General features: G+C 35.4%; 1 long non-coding RNA gene across 5 annotated transcripts in view; it reads right to left on the bottom strand.

The window, feature by feature from the left end:
- The window catches only part of LOC138175073 (uncharacterized), a 113,777-nt gene that overhangs the window by 33,595 nt on the left and 55,960 nt on the right, over positions 1 to 24,222 (bottom strand). For all 5 annotated transcript variants that reach the window (XR_011171866.1, XR_011171868.1, XR_011171865.1 and 2 more), the window contains exons 2-3: positions 22,990 to 23,098; positions 20,835 to 20,930 (exon numbers count right to left, since the gene is read on the bottom strand). This is a non-coding gene — a long non-coding RNA (uncharacterized lncRNA). The remainder of the gene's footprint in view (positions 1 to 20,834; positions 20,931 to 22,989; positions 23,099 to 24,222) is intronic.

Here is a 24,222-nt window from a genome sequence, read left to right as displayed (position 1 = left end):
AAAGAATGCTGAACCCAAATTTTCTCACTGGGTGATTCCCATGCCAAAGAAGCAACAGACGTGGATGAAAAACAATTTTTACTATTTATGATCTATCCAACCAAGGAGTTAAAATAAATCGCCTTCATTAAAAACTTATTATCAAAACAATACTTATACTCACATAATGTTTGAAGTTCAGACTCTGGTCTACAGGACCATTATCTCACTTTAAACCTGGGCAACCTATTTACACAGAACTGTGGAAATGCCCTTATGTGACCATAAAGTTGTAGGACCAGATGAATTTCTGTTGCCAGAAACATATTTTAATTAAATTCTACTGTCTCATGAGAGACCATATTCTGACATATGTTGTATATTTAATATAAACTCTATTTCTTAGTAAGCTATTTTGGACCCTAGTTGAGCTACTTCATATTTTCCCCTAAATTTGGGAAAGGCTTTTGTATTTTTAAAAGACATACATGCTATTCAGTTTGCTTAGTGATGTTTTCAAAATATCAATTCAAATGGAATAAGACCACTTTTAACCACATTCTTCATTATGCAGTTTAATTTTAATTTAAATCCACAGCCAATGTGAGATGTCTCAGTATAAGGCATACAGGATCAGGTCCTGTGCCACATACCAGATGTAAATGTAGCATTTTCCCCTCAATAAATCACATTTTATCTGCATATTTTATTTCCTGATTAATGGAGTATTAAAATTACTCTGCATAATTCCTGTATAATATTATCTGCAATTTTATTATTAAAATTTAACTTAATTTAATTCAGTTTTAAGCATTCTGGCTAAAAATAAAATATTATTAAGTTATACAAATGGGAATAAGTAAAGCTGCAGAAAATAATATGGATTTAATCCATGGAGGAGAAAAGTTTCTAGAAAAATTCCATGTGAAATATGTGAGCATGTATGTATGTATATGTTTATGTTTATTTGTAGATCCATATGTGTTTGTATACATATATATGAATGTATGAGTCATATGTGTGTGCATGGATAGGAACTGGACTTTTTTTTTTTAAAGCAATCAGGGTTAAGTAACTTGCTCAAGGTTACACAGCCAGTTATTTCTGGGTGTGGTGCTGAGTATCTGAGCCCAGTTTTCGATCCAGGTCATCCCGACACTGGAGCCGGTGCTCTTACTCGCTGAGCCATGTGGCCGCCTCTAAGCAATTGGGGTTAAGTTACTTGCTCAAGGTTACACGGCCAGGTGTTTCTGGGTAGGTGCTAAGTGTCTGAGCCCGGGATTCGATCTCCAGGTCATCCTGACACTGGAGCCGGTGCTCTTACTCACTGTGCTACCTGGCTCCCCCAAAAGGACTGGACTTTTGATATCATTGTGATCTCTCTATGAAGCACTTCATCTAGCAATGTATAATCTTGGAGAGTTATTTGGTAGATTTAAGTGATTTGTCAAGGATCACAAAGCATGGAACACATATGGGCTTTGAACCCAAGTCTCCATAGCTCTGAGACTAACTCTCTATCCACTATGCCACATTGCCTACTTGTCTGTAGCTTCAGAATTTTGAACGTTAGTAAATGCATATAATGTTAGTATGTCTATCAGAGCATATGACACTCTCGAGGATTCATTTATTGTCTCCTCAAACGAACAAAAAAAGCACTTATATTACTTTGCCATTGCCATACTTAATGGTGCAAGGAAAATACTTCAAAAATAAGGGTTCAAATTCTAATAGAATGAATTCAGTTCACCAAATATTGATTAAAGGGAGGAAGAAGAAAATATGCATTTATTAAATACTCACTCTGTGCCAGTACTAGGTTAAAAGATTTCCAAATATTATCTCTTTCAAACCTCACAATAGCCCTGTGAAGTAGATTATTATTTTCCCTATTTTAAATTGAAGGAAAATGAGGCAGAAAGAGGTTAAGTGACTTGCCCAGGGTTACACAGCCAATAAGTGTCTGAGTCTCTAACCCTAGTGCCACCAAATATTCCTCACTGTTCAATCTCTATGCCAATATAAACAAAAATAAAATTGCTCCTAATTTTCTTTTCTCTCAGGGAGTTTGGGGAAAAAAAAAAACTGTCTTCATTAAAAACATGCTATCAGAACAATGCTCATACTCGCTAGATTTGATTAAGTACCTAGTATATCCAAGGCATTGAGGACACAAAGACAAAAAACAGTCTCTGCCCTTAATCTGTTTATTGTGTAAAAGCAGGATACAATAGTTGCATAGAAAAGGAATTGCAACAATTTTAGTAGGGACAGATCAGGAAAAACTGGAAGAGATCAGGAAACCTTGGTATCTAAAATGGGACTAAAATGTGCCTTAAAGATCCAAATCCTAAGAAGTGAATGTGAGAGGCATTGTATTTCAGATGTGTTACATACTGCAAAAAAGTCACTAAGGTGGGTAATAAAGTGATGAATTTGTAACAAAGTAAGTAGGTTAATGTGACTAGACTGTAGATAGTGGGAAGTACAGTACTATGAAAGGTCGGGGAGGTTATATTGAAACCTGATTGAACTGGCTGGTAAATGTCAGAATTGAGAAATTAGTATTTTATTCTAAAGGAAATATAGAGGCAGTATAGATGTTTGAGTAAGGAAGTTATATGATCAATCTTGTTTACAGTTATTTTTGTAGCAATGTGGAGGATGTCTTGGAGACAACATTGATTGAAAGAAAGAGAAGTAGTTGGGGGGGATTAAAATACTCTAGGTGAAAAATTATGAAGGTCTAAATTAGGATAATAGGGGAGTACTTAGAGAAAAAAGAGTTAATAGATGTAAAAGATGTTATGGTGGTATAATTGATAGGATTTGTCAACTAATTGAAAATAGTAAAATGCAGGAATTGAAGACTTAGGAGTACAAATCTAGGCTGCTGGAAATATGACTGGAGGAGGGATGGCTTTAGCAGGAAACAGAATGAATTATGTTTGGGCTTTGCTGTTTGAAATATTGAATGGTGATACCAGGGAAGATTTGATGATATGGGACTGAAGCTCAGGAGAGGGAAAGAGATGAGGTGCAGATATAGAGAGAGAGACAGAGGTACAACACAGCTACAGTCTCATAGCCTCAGAATGCTAGGAGCAGGAATTTGAATTTTAGTTATACTGATTCATTAAGCATCACACACATAGAGAGTCACACACAAATACATCTTGAATTATTTATTTTTTTCAAATTTTGTTGTCTTGGTGTTTTTACACCCCCCCTCCCCAAGCAATCAGTTCTAGTGCCACAGCTAGAGGAGGTAAACAGGGCACATTGTGCAGATTAGGTTACTGTGGAAAGAAAGAGAGGACAAGTGTGTTTAGTTTTCCCCAGCTTTAAGGAACTTTAATCTTGCTTTTTGTAAGAGCCATTGAAATAACATGTATGGCGTGATCTAATGGAAATTACAATTTATTTGTGAAATAGTTTTTTTTTCTAAATGTTGCTGAGTTTCACCTCTCTATTATTTCCCCTCACTAGAAATCTTGCTCATTTTTAAAAGAACTTTCAATATTTAAAACAAGAGGCCAAACAACATCTAAGATGTTAATTCCTCCAGAGAAGTACCAGTCAATATTTAAAATCATCCAAGTAACTAATTAATATTAGACTAATGTACATGATATTCTACCAGGGAGTGGAAATGGAAGGAATTTATTTTAAAGCTGAGTTTTGTGTGAGAAATCATGAAAACCTCCTCTAGCTCTTTGGATCCTTCCAATTGTTTTTATTCATGGGAAAGACCTATTTTGATAGAATCTTCAGCTCATTCATTCATACTGATGATTCTAACTTTAAATCTAACATGTATTTGGAAACCTTAAATTATCTAAATGGGCTCTTTGACCTTTCAAAAACTGACAGTTGGGAGAAGTCATATAAATTCCTTATGCATTCATTTATTACTAAACTGATTTACAAACCTTTCAATAGTCCTATAAAAATGCTCTAAATGATTATTAATTAGAGAAATGCAAATTTAAGTGAATATGAGTTACCACCTCACACCTATCAAGCTAATATGAAAAGGGAAAAACAAGTCTCTGAGGTGATGAGGAAAAATTGGGACATTAATACACTGTCGGTGGATTTGTGAACTGATCCAACCAATGTGAAGAGCAATTTGGAACTATGCCCAAAGGCACCTCAGTTTCTCAATTACCCCAACTTTGAAGTTAATTGAACTGAATTTTGCCAGCATTTCTTCAGCACTACTAATGGGAATACTAATGTGATAAGAACTTCAGAGAGTCAAAGAATAAGTTAGATGAGATCTGTATCCTTCAGGAATCTATGATCTAATCATAATAATGATAAGTATTCAAAAATATTATATGACATAGAATATAATAAAGACATAAACTAAATACCCTAATGTCTGCAAGTTTTGGGGGTATGTTTGGAAGAACAGGCAAAACTTCAATGGGTACAGTTAGATTTGAAGGGCATTTGAAGTAGAAAGATATACAGGAGCACTGATAGGGAGTTGTAAATGATCACCTAGGGGAAAAGTGAAAATTTGACAGGAAAATGGAATATTTGTGATGGAGAAAGGGGAGAAGAGAATGGAAAACTCATCATCCATATTGTAGGCTCCTTCCCAGTTCATTATTTTTGGGAAGCACTATTTAAATTGAATATTGCAGTTTACTGCCCTAAGACCATCCAGAGTCTCCTTCTACTTTTTCAACAGCCAGGAAGACTTAAGTTTAAATTGTGCCTCAGATACTAGCTGTGTGATCCTTAAAATCATTTATCCTTTCTGTGCCTCAGTTTTCTCTTCTGCAAAAATCAGAAGTAGGACCCAACAGTCTCTAAATTTCCTTTCTGATCCAAACTTATGATCCTATAGGTCCTACCTCATCTTGGCTTCTAGGGTGTGTCTTAAGTGCCAATGGCTAATCCCACTGAATAATGCCAACATCTGGGGTGCTACAATACAATACATACATGTACCTGTATCTGCATATACACACCATGTGTATATACATGCATATATATGTACATATATGTGTTGTGTATATTTGTATAACCTCATGCAAGATGTTCCTCTATAATCAAGTTTTCCAGGAAGATAGCAAGGAGACCTCATACCAGACCAGTTCATCTCAATTAAATGACAAAGAAACTTTGAGTTTGCATGCAAACTCACAAGGCATACTTAGATATACCATGAATACACATGCTGTTACATGTATCAACCATGTCAAATACCCTATGTATATGCATATTTGTACATGTATGCCTATCATAGGTTTTAATCCCATTAAAGGAATGTGAGTTGACTAAGCATGATTCTAGGTAACAGTTAATTTCTTAGGCATTAGTAAGCTTTAGTCTACTATATCAAAGCATAGCATGGTACAGTTGAAAGAAAAGCTACTGGACACAGTCAAAGTTCTTGGGTTCAAATTCTGGATCTTACTCTTCATAGCTGTAGAATAGAACTATTTACTTCACTCTTATGGGACTTTCTGTCCTCATTTCGAAAATGGAGATGTTACTTAAACTACCTACTATTTAAATTTTTATTAAGATCTGAAGTTTTTTACAAACCTTAAAGCATGATATCAATCTGAAATACTACTCTATATTACTTGATAACTTCCTTGTGGAAGTTAAGATAGATGCAATATTGTATAGAGGAGAAAATTATCCCCCCACCCCAAATCCTTACCATGAACTTAAAGATAAAAGTCAGGAGACAAACACATTTCCAATACGCTATTTTTTTTTCCTTCAGAAAACTCCCCAGATCCATGAATGATAAGAATAGTGCAAAATTCTTTTAAACATCTATAGAACTTTATAGATTTCTTTTTTCTACCTTCTATAAAATAGTCTTTTTTTTTGGTAATTGTTATAAATGGAAACATATTGCAATAAATGTCATTGAGCATTAAAATGCTAAAATATGTTCAATTTGAGTGATGATATGGCAGAGTGTAGGGGTTGTTTAACTGAATAAAGAAAGTATTTCACAAGACAAAATATCAAATTTTATTCCTACCAGGATCTGCAAAATACATGAAAAACATGGCCTGAAACTTGTCAGGCTAGCTTCATAGATTCACTGGCATCCTTTCACTTTCATGCAGATATATTACAGAAAGGAATGGAAGAATTATTAATGTTTTCACATGCATGTATGAACATTTATCTACCATTAAATTCCAATGAATATATTAGACACATAAATGGAATTTTTATGATCAAGAAATCAATAGATATGCATTAACTAGATATCTACTATGTGCCAGACTATGAGATTTTTTTTTAAAAAAGGAAAAGAAAAAAGTCTCTATTCTACCTTGATGAGGATACATTTATACAGATAGATCAATATAATTTGAGAATGGAGAGAGAATTGACAATAAGGAGGATCAAAATATTTCCCACAGGAGAAAGGAATGAAATGAGCCTTAATAGATTATAGGGATTTTAAGAGATGCATCTGATTGTGTCATTTGATGGTTAGTTATCTATTCCAATTTTGTCTCATCTTGTATTTAAACATGCTGTTTGTGTATTCATATATGTACACTCTACATACATGTATACATACAGGTCTATATAATGTAGATGTACATGAATGTAAGTGCACATATGATACAATCATTTTTCAGTTATGTCTGACTCTTAAAGACCCAATATGTTGGGGGGGGGAGTGGCAAAGATACTGCCATTTCCTATATCTCATTTTACAGATAAGAAAACTAAGGAAAACAGGCTTAAGTTGCTTACCTAAGTTCACACATCTAGTAGATGTCTGAGGCTGAATTTGAACTCAGGAAAATTCTACCAGAACTTCCTTCTACCAAAACTGGCACTCTGGCACTGTGCCAAGTAGCTGCCCTTATGTGCACACAAATATTCAAATATATACCAACATGTATATGTGTAAGAGAATATGTATGTGTGTATACAGGATATTCCAAAAATTTTTTGAACTTTCAGTAATACAAAGAAAAGAACAAATGAATGGCTCCCTGGACCATTCAACTACAAAAATCTACTCATTAATGTTAACTCTTTAACTCCATCCATTCAACTAGTTAATTCTACCTAATTGTAGTGTTAAGCCACATCATTCATATTGTCCACAAATAAAGTAAGAGACATTGTCATTTTTTTTGAAACCTTGGTAAAAATATAGGTCAAAAGTATAACTTTCAAGGTTGCTTCAAATCATGGTGTTATTATTATATAAATTATTCTCATTCTCTTTATTTAATTCTTAAGTTTATAAAAGTCTTCCAAATTTTTCATTTTAATAACAATGATATTATTTTATAAAGCATTTTCTGGTTCTGGACACTTCTGTCTACATCAGCTAAGCCCTTATCTCTGAAATAATCTATTTCCTCTTTTCTCCCAACACAAACATTTTCCAAAGCATTCATATATCACAATTTATTCAGAAATTTATTATTCAATAGGCATCTCCTTAATTTTCAGGTTTTTACAAGCACAAAAAGAGATGCTATAAATATTTTTGTACCTATAGGAACTCTCCCTGTTTCTTTTATCTCTTTCTGGATATATGCCTAGCAGTGGTAGATAGATCAAAGGGCATGTGTTGTTAACTAGATTTTTGGATATTATTCCAAATTGCTTTCCAGAATGATTATACAATTCACAGATCCATCCACAAATTATCAGTGACTGTTTTTTTTTCTCAACTTCTTTTGTGTGTGTATATATTGATATATATTTTAGCAATTGTCCTCTGAAATCATGCATGGTCTTTCTATTTATTAAAGCTCTTACAATCTTCAAAGTGAGATTTAGATTAATACCTCACACTTTATGCCCAAATAAACTTCAAAAGAATATGTGATATATGACATATATTTGTGTTACATGTCATCCATATATACACATACACAGATATACACATATAGGTGTGCACCTGTATGTATGTATGTACGTACACACATATATGCACATACACATGAATACACATGTACATACATACACATACATATTCATACTATAAATTAGAGACACATGGGTGAAAATTATGTTTCAGATCCATGAACCACAGAATGAAAGTTCATGACCAAACAAGATAAAGAGAGAATCAGAGAAGAAAATATGGATAATTTTGGTTATATGATATAAAAAGTTTTTTTTTCTTTCCTCCACAATAAACTAAATAAAGCCAAAGTCAAAAGGGAAATAAATAAGGGGGGGAAATCTTCCTACATTTTTTTCTGCTGAAGTTCTCATTTCCAAGATATATATTTATCAGATTCCATTTTTTTAATATGAGCTGGTGAGGGCAGAGACAACATGGTGAAGTCACCTGAGTTCTACCATAAATTCCTTCAGTTACCTCTAAAAAGTAAATCTAAACAAATTTTAGAGTGGCAGAATCCACTAGGAGACAGATTATTGTAGATTTCCATCCCAGGACAACACAGAAAGTCAAAGGGTAGGATTTGTTGTGCTGGGTTGGGGGGAGCACAGAGTACAGAGTGTGCAGGCTGCGAAATCACACCCAACCCTAGAAGAGCAGGAGCAAGCCCTGGTGAACTGAACCATACCTGGAAATGGCAATTCCCAAACCTCTCAGTGTAGGACAGGGTCTGTTGGAGCTGGGTGAGAGACAAGCAGAGGGTCTGTGGCAGCAGCAGCACTTACTCTTGGGGCTATCAGCCTATAGACTCGATGTTTGAAAGACACCTACTTGAATTTCTGGGAGCCAAGATGGCAGAGCAAACCATAGGTGCTCTCATTCCCCCTTATTGACCTTGAAAAATCCAGAGAATATTGCCCCAGGAAAATTCTGAAATAGTGGAACCAGTGGGAGCCTAAGGAGATAGACAGTAAGGGTCCTCCTCCTGCTGTGGCTGAAGGGGAACACTGTAGGTTGAGAGGTATCCCAGCAAGCCTCACCTCAGTAGTCCAGCAAGAGATCCTGAGTCCCAGCTTGTAGAGCTGGCAAACACCAGCATGATGACCGCAGGTGTGCCTTCATGTAGCCAGGGGAATTAACAAACACCAGTGCAACTCTGTCCACCAGTGACTGCGTTCACCTGAGCTCTAGCATAGGGCTGAGGAAGTGAAGACGTGAAGCAGCTAAACCACCCCTCCAACACACCTTATGCTGTGAGGTTCAATGTAACCCCATGGAAACATAAAGCAAACAGGCCTCAACCTTGGACTCAGCAGATACCAGCCAGCTCCATCTCCGCATCAGGTGAGCCACAGCATTATATGGCCTCTAAATGATAGAGCCAGAGGTCACAGCACACAAAGCCAGTAACTAGGCACCTAGCATGCAGCACAAGAAGCTTGGCTCAGAGCCCACTGTGCCCCAAATGCAGAGATTCACTTTAAAAGCCAGGAAATAGGCAATAACAATGTGCAAAAAGCAAACTGGAAAAATAAAGACCATAGAATCTTACTATGTAGCCCTGGAAGAACAAAATACACTCTCAGAAGAGCACAGCATTGACAATATACCCACATCTGAAACCTCAAAAGAAAATATAAACTGTTTTCAAGTCCAAAAAGTCTTCTACAAAGAGCTGAAGAAAGACTTTAAAAGACAAATTAGAGGGGTAGAAGAAAAATTGACTAATTATTTTAAAAACACAATTGATAAAATGGGGGGGGGGGATGACCTAAGAGAACAATTCCTTAAAAAGTTCAATTGGCAAAAAGGAAAAGGAGATACAACGCCTAACTGGAGAAAATAAATTCTTAAAAGTAAAAATTGTCCAATTGGAAAAACAGGTACAAAAACTAACTGAAAAAAATTTCATAAAAAAATTAGAAATAAACAAGTCATTAGCACCATAATGATAATTAGTACCATAATAATTAGTACCATAATGACTCTATGAGGCATAAGAAAAAGTCAACCAAAATCTGAATAAAAAAAAAAATAGATGAAAATGTAAAATAGCTCGTTGGAAAAAAAAAATCACCTGGAATAATGATCCAAGAGAGATAATCTAAGAATTATTGGTCTACCAGAAAGCCATAAAGAAACAAAGAGGATGGATAGTGTCTTCCAAGAAGTAATAAAGGAAAACTTTAGGTCCAAGAACCAGAGGGTAAAATAGTCATCAAAAGAATCTACCATTCATCTCTTGAAAGAGATGCCAAATTAAAAATACTAAGGGATATAGTAGTCAAATTCCAGAATGATCAGGTCAAGGAGAAAATACTGCAAGCAGCCAGAAAGAAGCAATTCCAATATTGTGAAACTACAGTCAGAATCACACAGGACCTTTTAGCTTCTACATTAACAAATTGGAGGGATTGGAATATAATATTTTGTAAGGCAAAGGAGCTTGGCCTGCACCTAAGGATCAACTATCCCGCAAAACTAAGCATAATCTTTCAGGCAAGGAGATGGTCATTTAATGAAATAAGGAACTTCCAGACCTTCCTGATGAAAAGTCCAGAGCTCAACAGAAAATTTGATCTTCAAATACAAGACTCTAGAGAGATGTAACCAGGAAAATGGGGAAAACTAACCAACAAACAACAAGAACAACAAAAAGAATATGAGCCAATTGGTAAATGGTTTAATGTTATTAGTAAGTTTTTCAAGGAAGAAACCCAAGATATCTATAGTCATATAAAATATTAGTTTAAAAAGGAGAACAATTAAAGAAATTCTGATATACCATGAGATAGGTAAAGATGACAAAAGAGGAACATGATAAAGTTTGGATATGTATGTATATACATGTATAATGAGAGAATGTTTTGTTTATGGAAATTTTTACAAAAATTTCCTTTTTTTCTCTTTTTTTCACTGTTGCATGGGTTAGAAGGGGGAAAGTTTTTTTTTTTCTGTGAATATATTTTTTAATGCAGTGATTAGAAGGTTGCTACACACATGAACTTCACATGCATTTCAAAATTAGGTAATTATTGTCAGTTTTTCATAATTCTTTCACTTTGCTACAAGAGATATTTCACAGAGTTAAGTAGTTGGTAAATATCTGTAATTTAGAAAAGTATGTATTTTTTTAATTTGGGGAATACATGGATAATTAGCAAATATGTTTTTAGAATTAATTTTTTAATCCATCTCGAATTTAAATAAAAAAGACAAAAAAGAACATTCACATATACACAGAAAACATAAAAGAACATTCAATATAAAGACATATTTCTGTTTGATACTGTTTGCTAAAAAAAAAGTATATAATAAATACTACACATTGTTTTCAAAGTTACCCTGCTTTCTGTTCTACCTTCTAAGGTTTCTTTTGTTCTCAGCTATACATTTTTATTATTTTTCCTCCCTCCCTTCCCACTCCACCTTAGAAAAGCCCATAATTGGGGGAAGAGCCAAGATGGTGGAGAAAAAGCAGGGAATTGCTTGAGATCTCCCCCAAACCCTTCTAAATACCTATAAAAATGACTCTAAATAAATGTTAGAACTGCAGAACCTGCTAAATGATAGGATGAAACAAATCTCCAGCCCACAATAGCCTGGAAAATTCACAGAAAGGGTCAATCACACCAGTCTAGGAGCAGAGCACAGTCCAATGTGGGCCACGCAGGCACAGACAGGGCCAGAGCAGGCTTCAGGGGACTGAATCACTGGTAGCTGTGGCAGTTTCCAGACATTTTAGCACACAAGGACCACAGACAGCATAGAAGATCAGTGGGAAAACTCTGTGGGACCTGGGTGAGAGAGGAGCAAGGTGCAGCCCTAGCCCCAGGGCATCAGCAACTGCTTCCAGACCTCCCAGCCCACAGACTATGTAGGGATCCAGTGACTGACCAGAGGGGGATTGCAAGGATCTCTTTGCTGGTGCTGAGACAGGATTCTCTTGCTTTCCCTGTGTCTCAATCTGGGTGGTAGTCCTGGGGAGAGGAGGAATGCTGGCAGAGTTTGTGACTACAATAGACAGGAATCCTCCTCACAGTTCCAAGGCAGAAAAGACTGCTTGTGGTCACTCACAGATCAGAGCACAAGCCAGGAAAGGAGTAAACACCTCTCCTATGATCATACCACCTTGGAAGAAGTGGAAATATATAGCTCCCCAGAAGTATCTCTGAAAACAGATTGACAAAACCCCTGAGGTTTGGGACAGGACACCCTACACACTGGAAGCAGAGTCCTACCTTAACAAAGAATTGGAAAGTCAAGTGTTTTGTTAGGAAAATGAGTAAACAGCATAAAACTCAGACTATAAAATCTACTTTGGTGAAAAAAAAAGATTAAAACATACAACTAGAAGAGGACAAAAAAAGTAAAGCTCCTATATCAAAGGACTCCAAGAAAAATATGAATTGGGCACAGGCCATAAAAGAGCTCAAAATGGATTTTGAAAATCAAGTAAGAGAAGTAGCTGAAAAACTGGGAAGAGAAATTAGAGTGTTAAAAGAAAATCATGAAACACAAGTCTACATTTTGCTGAAGGAGACCCACACAAATACTGAAGAAAATAACACCTTAAAAAATAGATTAAACTAAATTCCAAAAGGGGTCCAAAAAGCAAATGAGAAGAATGTTTAAAAATGCAGAATTGACCAAATGGAAAAGAAGGACCAAAAGTTCATTGAAGAAACTAATTCCTTAAAAATTAGAATATAGCAAATGGAAGCTGATGCCTTTATGAGAAATCAAGAAATTATCAAATAGAGCCAAAAGAAAAAAAAAGAATACAAGGTGAAATGTCTCATTGGAAAAACAACTCATCTGCAAATAGATACAGGAGAGATACTTTAAAAAATTATTGAATGACCTGGAATACATGATGAAAAAAAAAAAGAGCCTAGACATCATCTTTCAAGAAATTATGAAGGAAAACTGCCTTCATATTCTAGAACTGAAGGGTAAAATAAAAATTATAAGAATCCACCAATCTCTTTTTTTAAAAGCAATTAGGGTTAAGTAACTTGCGCAAGGTTACACAACCAGTTATTTCTGGGTGTGGTGCTGAGTGTCTGAGCCCAGGATTCGATCTCCAGGTGATCCCAATACTGGAGCCAGTGCTCTTACTCGCTGAGCCATCTGGCCACCCCTAAGCAATTGGGGTTAAGTAACTTGCTCAAGGTTACATGGCCAGGTGTTTCTGGGTGGGTGCTAAGTGTCTGAGTCCGGGATTTGATCTCCAGGTCATCCTGACACTGGAGCCGGTGCTCTTACTCACTGTGCTACCTGGCTGCCCCTGCCAATCTCTTCTTGAAAGAAATCCCAAAAGGAAAACTCTTAGTAATATTGTAGTCAAATTCCAGAGTACTGAGTTCAAAGAGAAAATATTGCAAGCAACCAGAAAAAAAAAAAATTCAAGTATTGTGGTAACACAATCAGGATAACATGAGGCATACCAGCCACTACATTAAGGGATCAAATGGCTTATAATATGATAGTCCAAAGGTTGAAGGAGCAAGGATTAAAACCAAGAATCACCTACCCAGCAAAACTAAGTATAATACTTCTGGGGGAAAAATGGATATTCAATGAAATAGAGGACTTTCAAGCATTGTTGCTGAAAAGACCAGAGCTGAATACAAAATCTGACTTTCAGCTATAAGGTAATCAGGAAAGAGAAATCATATGGAACTTATTAAAGTTGAACTGTTTACATTCCTACATGGAAAGATAATATTTGTAACTCATGAGACCTTTCTCAGTACTAGGGTAGTTGGGAGAAATAGACACACACACACACACACACACACACACACACACACACACACCCCTATATGTATGTGCTTATGTGTATATATGTATAGTTTTATGTGTGTCTACATAGAAAAACAGATAGGTTAGTTAAGTAAAAATGTCATTTTTAAAATTTAAATCGTCATTATTGACTTTGTCCAAACAAAAACAATGAACATTTCTCCCATTATTTAAATCTAATTTTATGTGTATAAAGAGTGTTTTATAATTGTATTTCCTGGGTTTGTTTTCATGAGTATACTTTCAGGTAATTTTCTGTCTATACTTATTTAAATGAGGAATCTCTTCCTACAGCATTTTGTTGGTGATGTAGAAAAATGCTGATGATTTAGGTGGGTTTATACACACACACAGACACACACACACACTCACACACAAATACTTTACTAAAATTTTGAATGGTTACAATCAACTTCTTAGTTGAATTTCTGTGATTTCTAAATACATCATCATATCATCTGCAAGAAGAGATAGTTTATTATCTCATTTCCCTTTCGATTACTTCAATTTCTTTTTCTTCTCTTATTGCTAATATTTTAAATGCAACATCAAATAATATAGTAACAGTATAGTTTCCCTGTTTATCTCTTTTTAAGGAAATCTATTTTAGCTTTAAACTTTGTCTAAGATCATGATTACTACCCCTATTCTTTTCACATCAGCTGAAGCATGACAAATTCTACTCTTAAGTGTTTATTTTAATTCTGTGTTTATCTTTCATTTTTCATTGTGTTTCTTGTAAACAACATATTGTCAGATCCTGTTTTTAATTCATTCTGCTATCCATTTTCATTTTATGGGTGAGTTAATCCTATTCACATTCAAAGTTATTATTGTTAATTGTCTATTTCCCTCCATCCTATTTTTTGAAATGTTAATTAATTAATTTTAAGATTTCAACATTCACTTCCACAAGATTCCAAATTTTCTCCCCTTCTCTCCCCTTCCCCCACCCCAAGAGAGCATGCATTCTGATTACCCCTTCCTCCAATCTGCCCTCCCTCCTATTACCACCACCCCTTTTCTTATTCTCTTCCCTTCTATTTTCCTATAGGACAAGAGAGATTTCTATACCTCTTGGCCTATATATCTTATAAATATTCATTTTAAAATATTTGAGTTCCAAATGATCTCTTTGCCTCCCTCCCCCCACCCTTGAGAAGGCAAGCAATATGATATAGGTTATACATTTGTAGTTATGCAAAACACTTCCATAATAGTCATGTTGTGAAAGACTAACTTTATCTCCCTCCATCCCATCCTGCCGCCCCCCCATTTATTCTCTTCTCTTCTTTGACCCTGACCCTCCTCAAAAGTGTTTTCTTCTGATTGCCCCCTCCCCCAATCTGTCCTCCATTCTCCTGTTCCCCCTTAATTTCCTATAGCATGATACATTTCCATACACATTGAGTGTGTATATGATTTCCTCCTTAAGCAAAATTTAATGAGAATAAGGTTGACTCATTCCCTCTCACTTTCTCCCTCTTCCCCTCCACAGTAAAAGCTTTTTCTCACCTCTTTTATATGAGATAATTTCATTCATTCTACCTTTCCCTTTCTCATTCTTGCAGTGCATTCCTCTCTCAACATTGAATTTTATTTTTTAGGTATCATTCTTCATATTCAACTCACCCTGTGCCCTCTTTCTATAGATACACATATTCACACACACACACACACACATCTCCATCTCTATAGAGATAAAGATTTATAGATCTCTCTCTCTCCTGTGTGTGTGGTGTGTGTGTGTGTGTGTGTGTGTGTATGCCTGTATCTATAGAGAGAGGGTGATCACCTCTCTCTCAGGAGGTGATCAGGGCATTCTTACAATTTCTATCTAACCCTTTGGTTCTAGAATATCAGTATAGTTTTCCTCAAAAATTTATTGAAAGATGATGTCTACACTCTTTTTTTAATCATGGCTTTCAGGTAGTCCAGTAATTTTTAAATTATCTCTCCTGGACCTATTTTCCCTGTGCATTCTTTTTTCAATGAGATATTTCACATTGTCTTTATTTTAAATTCTTTTTGTTTCATAATTACTTCATTTCTCATAGAGCCATTAGCTTCCAGTTACTCCATTCTAATTTTAAGGAATTATTTAATTCAGTGAGTTTTTGGACTTTCTTTTCCATTCAGTCAATTGCTTTTTAAGGCATTCTTCTCCTCATTTGCTTTTGGGATTTGTTTAGCATTTGGGTTATTCTATTTTTAACGTGCTTTTTTTCTTCATTATTTTTTGGGGTCTCCTTTCACATGCTGTGGACTTGTTTGTCATGAATTTCTTGCATCAATCTCTTTTTTCTTCCCAATTATTCCTCTACTTCTCTTATTTGATTTTCAAAATCTTTTTTGAACTTTTTCATGACCTGTAACCAATTCATAGTTTTCTTTCAGGCTTTTGATGTATGAGTTTTGACTTTATTGTCTCCTTTTGGTTGAATGTTTTGTTCTTCTTCGTCACCAAAGTAATATTCTATAGTCTCATTTTTCCCCCACTGTTTGCCCATTTTCCCAACCAATTACTTGAAATTTTTAACTCCTTGTTAAGGCAGGAGTCTGTTTCCAGTGTGGAGAGAGAATCAATACAAGCTTTTGGGCTTTTGTGTAGCTGTTTCCAGAGACACTTTAGGGTGCTATAAATTTTCACTTCTTCCAAGGCTGTATGATCAAAGGAGTGGTATTTAATCCTCTCCTGGCCCGTGCTCTGCCCCTCCATCCTAATTTCCTCACTATTTATCTTTTCATTTTTTCTCTTCCTTATCCGTTATCGTTGCTTTCTTTAAAAATTAGAAGATTTTTATGCCCTTCTAAATGGATGTTATTGTCTCTTAAACCCAATTGTGATGTAATATTTTAGCACTACCAACCCCACCATTCTGACCTGTTCCCACTGTAATAGTTCTTCCATTCATCCATAATTTGTATAATTACTCCATTTTACCTCTCTGTACCCAATCTTGTTTTCTTTAGAATCATGCCATCAAATTACTCAAGTAATGATAACAATCTTAAAGAGTAAAGATAACATTTTCCTGTATACAAGCCAAACATTTTAACCTATTGAGTCCCCCAATAAGTGGCTTTAATCTTTACATTATGTTTCTCCTTGGTCTTATATGTAAAGTTTTTTCATTGATTTCTGGTCTTTTTGTTACAATTACTTAAAATTCTTTCAATTTATTAAATAATGATTTTTTTCCATTTAGGATTATATATTAAGCTTAGCTAGGTAAGTTTATTTTTTCTTACTTGCAAGTAAAGCTCCTTTGTTCCATGAAATATAACATTTGAAATCCTTCAGTCTTTTAATGTAAAAAGCACTAGATTTTGTGTTTTCCTCAATGTAGCTCTATAGTATTAAGTTTTCATCTTGGGATCTCTTTCAGGTGGTGATCTATGGATTTTTTTATCTGTTTCAATTTTATATTCTCATTTTAGTAACTCAGGGCAATTTTCCATAATATTTTCTTGAAATATCATATCAAGACTCTTTTTAAAAAATCATAACTTTCAGATAGTCCAACAATTCTTATATTGTCTCTCCTCAAATTGTTCTCCAGATCAATTGTTTTTCTAATGATATACTTCACATTCCCTTCTCTTTTTTTTCTTTATTCTTTAGATTTTCTTTTATATTTTCTTGGTGTCATAGCATCATAGACTTACTGTTGCCTAATCTAATTTTTAAGGAATTATTTTCTTCCTTTTTTGTGTGTATACACATTTATGTATATATACACACATATACATATGTACATACATACATTTTCCAATTGGTTGTGTTTATTTTCATATTTTTTTATTTTCTTAAAGTGATCTTTTTTCCTTATTTTTTCCTCAGATTATTCATTTACTTTTTAAAGTGTTTTTTTTTTTCCCTAAGTTCTTCCAATAACATTTTTGACATTTATTTTTGAAGCGGGAAAGTTTTTTGTTATTGCTGTTGTTTGTTTTTGTAAGTATCACTATTTTCTTTTGAATATGAACCCAGATCTAATCTCTCCCCATAGTAGCTATGTATGTTCAGGTTCTTTCTCCTTTGTTTACTCATTGTTGTTATTATTGTTGTAATTTTTTTAAGAAGCTCATTATTATAATCAAGTTCTAATCCTAAGGTTTGGGGATAATTCCTTAGGCTTCAGGTTTTAAATGTGTATATTCTAGCCTCTATGTGGGAATCAGATATAAGGTACTCCTATACACTCCTGAGGGCTGGGGCCCCCAGCCATTCGTTGACTACAAAGGCTCTAGCTCCCCATCGTTGCTCTCATTTGGGAACTTCCAACAACAATGCATTAATGTCTCAATTTTCCCATATCCCCTAAAACATTTGTCATTTTGCTTTCTGTCCTATTATCCAATTGAATAAGTATAAATGAGTACCTCAGAATTGTTTTAATTTTTTTCTCAATCAATAGTGATTTAAAATATTTCTTTTTCATATGGCTATAGTTAGCTTTGATTACTTCATCTGAAAACTGACTTTTCATATATTTTGATCATTTGTCAATCGTAAAAGGGCTCTTATTTTCATAAATTTGATGCTATTTTCGATAAATTTGAGAAATTAACCCTTTATCACTATAATGGTAAGCAAAGGAGTACTTAGCTCCTTGTTTCAGTTATTCAAGTGTTTTTGAGCTTTTGCTTGTGATTATATCAAGTCTTTGTTAGAAACAGAGCCTGTGAAACCACACAGTGGGAAGAACTTGCCAAAAGAACATATAAAAGCAGGGGCACAAGCTGGGATCAAGCAGAACTGGGAGGAATGATGCTTGTGGTGCCCGCACTCTATCTGTCTGTTCTGGCTGTGTTGATTTCACAGGTAGAATGTGAATTGATGGTGGTGCTGGCAATGTGTGTGAGTATTGTTGTAGCAGCTTTGCTAAGCTTGATGTGTGGAACTGGACCAGAGGTTAGACCAGGGTCTGGACCAGAAGCTGGACCAGAAGCTGAACTGGGAGTTGCCTACCTCTGAATCCAGGTGATGGTTGGATGAATTCAGGCAAGAGCTGGGAGCATGGAAGAGGAACCATGGAATTTTGAAGTCAGTCTCAAGTGAAGATGAAAGTACCTCTACTTGGATACTTAGTGCTGACTGACAAGATTAAGACTTTGATCTAGAGGTGGGAGACCTCTGTACTATGTAATTTGTACTCTTAAGGATGATTGCTTCTTAAGGAAGACTTTAGATGGGTACTTTATATTGATTGATTCAGATTGTGACTTACTGAATGGTATCTTTTGTTTAATAATATGTGGCTACTTTAATAAGTTGTTAATGTTGTGTAATTGTGAATATTGTACTTTGGTTTCTGAAAATGTTTTGCTATTGAATAGAGATTTCATTATACTATTGTGGTTTAAACCCAGGGATGCCAAAAAAAAAGTGTTTAGGGAAGCCAAAAACTATTGCAATTTCATGATGTGTTGTGGTAGAACTGTCTCAAAGAATTCAGAGTCAAATCACCTCTAATTCAAGTATAGGCACTTATTAAGATTGATGCCTCCCATGAAGCGGGCAAAATTCCAAGAGGAACCAGCAACTTAAGAGAAAGCAAGATGGATTTTTATACAGTAAAGATGCAATTACACAACAGAAATTAACATAGAATAGAGGAATATCATCAATATTAAAAAGGCAGGATGAGCTTGTTAAGGGATTAGATAATGGAGGAGGGATCCCATCTATGGTTCAGTGGTTAAACATTCTGGTCATTCTGCCCTCCAACTGGCTAGCTATTGTATTCCTGTCTTGGGCTACATGAATGATGTGATTGTGATTGAATACAATGACATACCTGTTTCTGTTGGAATGAGTCTGGGGGCAGTGACCAGGTAGAGGGAGGAGCTAGGTTCCCATCATATAGACACACCTGCTGTTTCTGTGGGAACTAAGAGTTCAGGGACACACCTATTGTTCTAGTGAGCAGTGAGGCATATGCAAAGAAGTTAGGACATTGGTGTGGGCGGGGAGGGGAGGCTAGGTAGGTTCAGTGGGCCTACTGTTCACTAGGGCCAGGCCTATAATGGAGTTTGAATACTGGGGCTGGAGGCAGCTTTATTAGGATTCCATCACTATGTGATTAGAACCTTAAAGTCATTCACAGCAGCAGTCATCAGGAGAGCTACTCATGCTTGGCTTTACAATCAGACAAACTTGCTTCAAATATATATTTTTTTTTATCAGTTATACTGCTAACTGAATTTCCCTCCATCCTATTTCCCCTCTTTTATTCTAGTCTCTCTCTTCTTTCACCTATCCCTTCTCAAAAATGCCTTGCTTCTGACTATTGCCTCCCCTAAAACACCTTCACTTCTATCACCCTGCCCTTCTCTTATGCCCTTTCCCTCTTAGTTTCCATAGGATACAGATTTCTATACCCTATCGAGTTTGTATGTTATTCTCTCTTTGAGCTGATTTCAATGAGAGTTAGTTTCAAGAGTTCCCTGCCACCTCTCCATCTTACTCTCCATTGTAAAAGCTTCTTCTTGCCTCTTTTGTGTGTGATAATTTGTACCATTCTCTAAAACTTGTATCCAAGATGAATTGACATAAATACTACTGCACAGCACTTTTTATTTTAAAAATGAAAATTCTTATTGCTACTGAAAAGGCATTCAGAAAGTAATATACTTTCCCCTCATATATGATAAGCTGCAATTGTTTGAAATACACACACAAAATTTCATTCATTTCATTGTAATTGTGAAAACTTCCAATACACTAACATTTTAAAAGGCAGCCCTTGGCAAATAAATTTCATAGCAATCAATCCTGAAAATTTTAATTGAATTTTATGTGTGCTAATTGATATAAAAGTTATGATACTCTATATGCTAAATGTCAAATATGCTAACATTCCTTAAAATTAAAATGAATTAAGAAAAATCTAGTTATATATCCAAGTATTTTCATGTAAAGCCATTTATACAATAGATTTCTCTTTTGGAAATTTGTTTCAACTATTTTTTAAAAGCATGTTTCCATGTCATTAATTTATTAAATGGTCACTTTTTTCTATACAATAAGAGCTAAATGAAGAATCCCCAAATCTACTTCAAATAATAGCAACAACTAAAAAATTTAGACTTAAAAATAAAGTTGTTGTTCTGTTTTTTTTTTTTTTTGGAGGGGGGAAGGTAGGGCGATTGGGGTTAAGTTACTTACCCAAGGTCACACTGCTAGTATGTGTTAAGTGTCTGAGGCCACATTTGAACTCCGATTCTCCTGACTCCAGAGCCAGTGCTTTATTCACTGCACCACCTATAAAAATAAAGCTTTGCTGCTTCTTCTACTTATGTATAGATTTCAAAGGCTCCATGACTACCACCAAATTATATAGATTTCTAAATGTGGAAACACTGACATTTAAAAATACTGGGAGGTGCCACACTGATGAATTAAATAAAAGTTAGTGTTCAAAATGTAAGGTAAATTAGGCAATTTATTTGGTAAACTTGTTACACTAATTCTGGTACCCTTGTGCAAATCTCTGTGTAGTACTCAATTATTGTAGTTGCTCATTATAAGCTGTTCCCTGAGTTTTCACAGAACCCTCTCTCCTCCAGGCAGTCTCAGGGCTATCCCCATTGCCTGCCTGGGAAGTACTCATATTATGCCTATGTCTCTTGAGATCATAATATTTCTCCAAGATTTACTCAGATGCTGCCTCTTCAATGAAGCTTTCCTTCATTTTCCTCCACTCTCCCCTTCACCTTTTTTTTTTGAGGGGGAAGGCAGGGGGATTTGGAGTTAAGTGACTTGCCCAAGGTCACATGGCTAGTAATTGGTAAGTGTCTGAGGCCGGATTTGAACTCAGGTCCTCCTGACTCCAGGGCCAGAGCTCTATTCACTGTTCCACCTAGCCACCTCACCCCTTCAACTTTTAAAAGTCATTATTTCCTTCTCAAAATTTTTATAACACTTTGTATAGAACTTTTCTTTTCTTTCATTTTGCCTATCATACTTAATTGTGAATATTGTCACATGTTATAATGGTCTTATTAGCTTTGAGAAAAAGGATCTACTTGCCTATGGATGATGTCTGGCACAGAGTAGGTGTTTAATAGCTTTTTGTGAATTAATAGATATCATTATATCTCAGTATCTATAATAGTAATACTTTACAACTAGCAAAGAGTTACTATAAATATTGTTTCAAATTGAATTGCTAACTAATGAACTCTATCTTCACACTACAAACACATGAAGTTCATTATACCCTATGCTTTGCTGTTGAACTGATGTTTAAGAAAGGAAAGGAAACAAAATGAAATGAGATGAAACTAAACTAAATGAAATGAAACAAAATGAAATAAAGCCTTGGGTAACAGGGGATATTAAACTGACTCACCTCTCTCCTGATTCACTGATCCAAGACAACTTTAGCATTTCAAATTTAAAAGATCCTAGTCACTTTTCTTAAATCTTCAAAATTTGTATAGAATTTTGATTTCACTCTAACGGTAGCACTCCCACTAATAATTCATATCCCTACCTATGTACATCTTCCCGTAACAACTCATCCTGTCCAACTCTTATTTCTTTGCTCCAGTAAATTCTTCAAATAAGATCCCTCCAAACATGATCAGGGTCTTTATCTAAGGCTCTCAAAGATAGTTGTGTAGCAATGGACGCTGTGAGCTGTCCATCACACACACATATACACACAAAGAAGCATGTATAATAACAATCTAAAACATATGTACATGCATGGGATAGTTCAATTACATGCAATTGAACAAACATTTATTATTTGCCTATTATCTGCAAGGCATGGTGCCATGTTTTGGAGACACAGAGATTATAAATGTGACCCAGTGTTAATCTATAAATTATGAGATGTGAACAAGTAACTACTTTAAATGGTGCTATGTACTAAATGCAAAGGAAAATTAAATAACCTTTCTGAGAGATTTACCTGGGAAGAGCCAGGCATGACTTTATGCAGGAGATAGTACCTGAGTTAGACATTTAAATATAAAGAAGGGCTTCAAAATGAAGGATAAAAGAAAAAAAGGAAGGGAGAAAGAGAAGAAGAGAAGAACAGAGGAAGGAAGGGAAGGCAAGAGAGGGAAGGGAATGGAAGGACGGAGGTTAGCCCTTGACTGAGTGCCAAGGACTAAGTGATATGATAAATACCCAAGATATAGTTAAACAATCCTGAGAACTAATGATCTCTCTCACTCCAAGACAAGAAGCATTCTATCCACTCCAGGAAATCTAATATTAGGAAATAGTTGACTACCTATGGAGGCAGAGCCTTGTCACTGCACTGCTGACTCAAAACCCCAATAAGCAAAAGATCTGTATAAGAACTTACCAGATTATCACTACTCCCTTACTGTGGTCCTTGAGGGAAGTCTTTGACTGAGAAGGCAGCTTGACCCAAGCTCAGCACTGTTTCTCTTTCATTCTCCCTTCTGGTGAGCCTAATTATAAAGGAGAAAACATATATTTAGTTTGATATTATATAGTTTATCAATACCATTTCCCCTTCTTCTCTTATTCATTAAAATTTATAGTATATGTAAAGCCAAGCACGAGCAGTTTTCCAGAGGACTGCTTCTGTGAACAGCTTTCAAGGTTGTGATTACACAGTATAGTAAGCTCTCTATTTATTCTACAGTAAATTAAAGCAAAAAATTCACAGATATCAAAATACAGCATAACAACTTATCATTAAAATGGACATGTAGTTTTTACCAAAGTGGTCATATAGTTTTAAACAAAGTGCATTCATTTAGTAACTCAATCATTCTTAAGGAGGCAAGCCTCCTTAATAGACACAAAGTACAGAGATCAAAAGTTCTCCACCTACATTGTCTTAATCTCTTCCATCAAAAAGTATTTTCTCCTTAATTAGAGATTAGTTTCCAATCATCCTTATTTAGAAAGTTTAAGGACTCAATCATCTAAATGTAAAGGTCGATGTTCTCCAACCCTAGTAAATCATGATCTTCTCAGTTTGCATTAAATATCCAAGAGAGATCTTTTCATCTTCACTCTAGGCTGGTTCTCCAATTCCATGGTTCCCCCTCCCACAGTTTCTGTTCCTGGGAAGACAAAGCTTAACAAAGCCACAATAGCATTAATGCACATTGCCAGCATCCTTGTCAGTTCACTTTCTGCTTGTGAAATCAACATAGACCCAAGAACAAGGTCTGAAGCATCTATCAACAAACAAATCTGACAAAGTAACATCAAAACAGACAGACAAAGTACCAGCACCACAGTCATGCTTCCAATTCTCCTTTCTCCTCACTTCTCAGTTCTTGTTCCCAGAAGTTCCCACTGGCTCTCAGAAGTCCTTCAGCAGCTGCAGATGGCCCTCAAAGGTTCTTGGCATCTTTCAGAAGAAGTTCTGCCACCACAAGTTCTGTTCTCCAAATCTTCTCTCTTCTCAATCTTAGCTCCTCAGTCTTCACTCTGCTTCCTCCTAGAAGTTCTGGCTCCCTAGCTTGGACTTTTCTTTATATAAGGTATTAGATACTCCCTGTTGCACCCTGTTCTGTTACAATAGGAAGTTCCTCCCACTGTGGGATTCACAAGTTCT

Source organism: Petaurus breviceps, unplaced genomic scaffold (assembly GCF_028583685.1).
Source record: "Petaurus breviceps papuanus isolate PSGF00001 unplaced genomic scaffold, PetGlider_PUasm1.0 76, whole genome shotgun sequence".
In the NCBI taxonomy this organism is placed as follows: Eukaryota; Metazoa; Chordata; class Mammalia; order Diprotodontia; family Petauridae; genus Petaurus; species Petaurus breviceps.
This window is presented reverse-complemented; position numbering and strand designations above follow the sequence as displayed.